The sequence below is a fragment of the Octodon degus genome, unplaced genomic scaffold (assembly GCF_000260255.1).
Source record: "Octodon degus isolate 3935 unplaced genomic scaffold, OctDeg1.0 scaffold00310, whole genome shotgun sequence".
NCBI classification, from domain to species: domain Eukaryota; kingdom Metazoa; phylum Chordata; class Mammalia; order Rodentia; family Octodontidae; genus Octodon; species Octodon degus.
Window position 1 is genome coordinate 322,865 of NW_004524886.1, and position 2,588 is coordinate 325,452.

The window sequence follows — 2,588 nt, forward strand, 5'->3', positions numbered from 1 at the left end:
GTGCTAAGCAGAAGGCCCAGTGCCCGCCGCGGCGGTGCTAAGCAGAAGGCCCAGTGCCCGCCGCGGCGGTGCTAAGCAGAAGGCCCAGTGCCCGCTGGACGAAGTCCGCCGTTTCTTATCAACACTGGCTTATCGTAGGCTTCAGGTACAGTCAGGGCCATAAACGCTCCTGGCAGCTTCACCCACGTTTCTCGAAACAGCCGAACAGCACAGAACTGTCCTATGAGTGCAGGTGTTTCTCCGGTTCTACGGTGGAGAAAATGGACAGTTAATGCAAGCGACGAGGCTGCGCCCAAGGTGCTGTGCCGAACGAGCGGGGCTTCCCAAGGGCCAGTGAGGTGAGGCGCGCTCCCCTGAGCCCGTGTGAGGGGAGACGAGAGGCCCAGGGGGCAGGGGGCAGGACGGTGTGGGGACGGCAGGACAGCCCTCAAGCTCGTGGGGCTGCTCCCAGTCCTGATGGCGGAGGTGCTGACGCACATAGAACTCGGAAAGAGATGCACACACTCACAGGAACACAGACACAAGCAGCCCATTTTCCCGTGTTCAATTTATGAAATTCTTACTAAGTCATAGCGATAAAAGTGAAAGCAAACTACAACAGAAAAATTGACAATGCCAATAAAAAATGCACGGCCCCCCAACCCAGCAATTCTACTAACAAATGCAGCTCAGAAACTACTCTCATGGCCTCAGGAGCCAGAGAAAATGCCGGTCCCTACACACTCAAGCTTCTCTGCACAACGTGCTGTAGCGGACAAAGGTCTCTTTGCTGAGGAGGCACCACCCGGGGCGCCTGGGCAGAGAACAGCGCAGCAGTCGCTGCAGTGGCTGATCCACTGTGACAACTTGAAATCTGGAAGCTTAGCTAAGCCACTCAGCAGTGAGCCAGGGTCCTCGCTTTGTGAACATCCTAAGCCCTGCAAGAGGAGGGCACTGAGACTGTGTGAGTGCTGCCCTGGCCTTGGAGTGCAGAGGCAGCGAGAGGAGAGAGTGCTGCTCCCGCCTTCCAGTGGAGAGGCAGCACACAGCATGGGGGGAAACGAGGGTCTTCTCCCCTTTTCACTCTTACTGCCTTCTGCTGCCTGGAGAGTTGTCTCTGTTCTGAGACACCCTGCCCTGGAGCCAGCCCAGTGTGCACTGAAGCCTCTACAGACTGTCAGCTGAATAAGCCTTTCCTCCTCCCTTACTTTTGCGTATTCTGTCTCAGCAATAAGAAAATAATCACCAAGACAGTCACTTACTTTCCAGAGGGGCCAGCAGGCCCCTGGGGCGCGGCTCCAGGGCAGGGGAGAGAAGCTGAGCTCAGGAGCAGCTGTGCTCGCGGGGAGGCGGCTGGGCCGTGTCTCACCCCAAGGGTGGCTCCTCTGCCCCGGGTGCTGGTTTCCGGGCACAGGTCAGTCCAAGCTGCATGGTACCAGGTGCCCGGGACACATCGGGGCAGGTCCACAGTGTCTTGATAAAGAAAGTGCTTGGGTGTGGACTTAATCAAGTCTTTAAGATCTGGAACAGACCAGACTCTTGGTTGAGCCTCAAAATAAAGAAAATACAGCACTTTTTCTTTTAAGGAAGCCATATATTATCAGAACCGTGATGTCTTAAAACTGGTTTAGAGCCCTTTTTGTTGTACTTGGGCCAATTGCATGGTAGAAGACATTTTATAGAATTAAATTAATTACTTCAAGTGGTAAAAATGAGATCTTCTTAGGGTAGTGAACCTGGGGAAATCAATCCTAATGCAGTTAGCTTTGTAAATTTGCTACAGCAATGTTTGTAATTTTCATGGCATTATACAATAAACAGGTCTGAAATTTCAGCAGGTGATAGTTATTTTCACAGTGTGGGGGTTACTTTATTTATGGTAATGATCTCTACGTGTGCTTCTTGGACTGAGCAAGTAGGTTCAGGTCATGTTGTTGGCTGACACGAGCCTGAGGAGCAGGTGGACGGATGGCTCTCTCTCCTGGAGACTGGGGGTAAACTCAGCGTGGTAGTTAAAGAACATAACAGTCTCTGATGACTTTTATTTATTTTTAATTTTATGCATTTGGTGTAGAGTTTTGCTGTGCAGTTCTGGTCAAATCACATTCACAAGCCTGCACGTCTGAGCTCAGACAGATGCTTCTGTACACTTACATTCAAGTTTGGCATCATGAGTCTTTGTTCACAACTGCACAAGGGCCAGGATTTGGGTCTTAAGGCTTTGGTTGTAAGACAAACCTAAAGTTCTGGCCATAGCCAAGTTGTTCTTAGGTTCCACCAGTAGTAACTTGAGAGTTTGATTGATTTTGTCTCAGTTTCACTTAATCAGCTGGCACTAAGGTAGGAGTGGACTGGTGAGGAGAGAGGCTCACTTTATAACAGCCAGGAAGGAGAGAGGGAGGGAGGGAAGGAGGAAGGGAGGGAGGAAGGGCAGGAGGGAAGGAGGGAAGAAGGGAAGAAGGGAGGGAGGAAGGGAAGGAGGGAGGGAGGAAGGGACAGAGGAAGGGAAGGAGAAAGGGAAGAAAGGAAAGAGGAAGTGAAGGAGGGAGGGATGGGGAGAGACTAGGAGAGAGAGGGAGAGAGAGACAGAGAGAGGGAGAGAGGGAGAG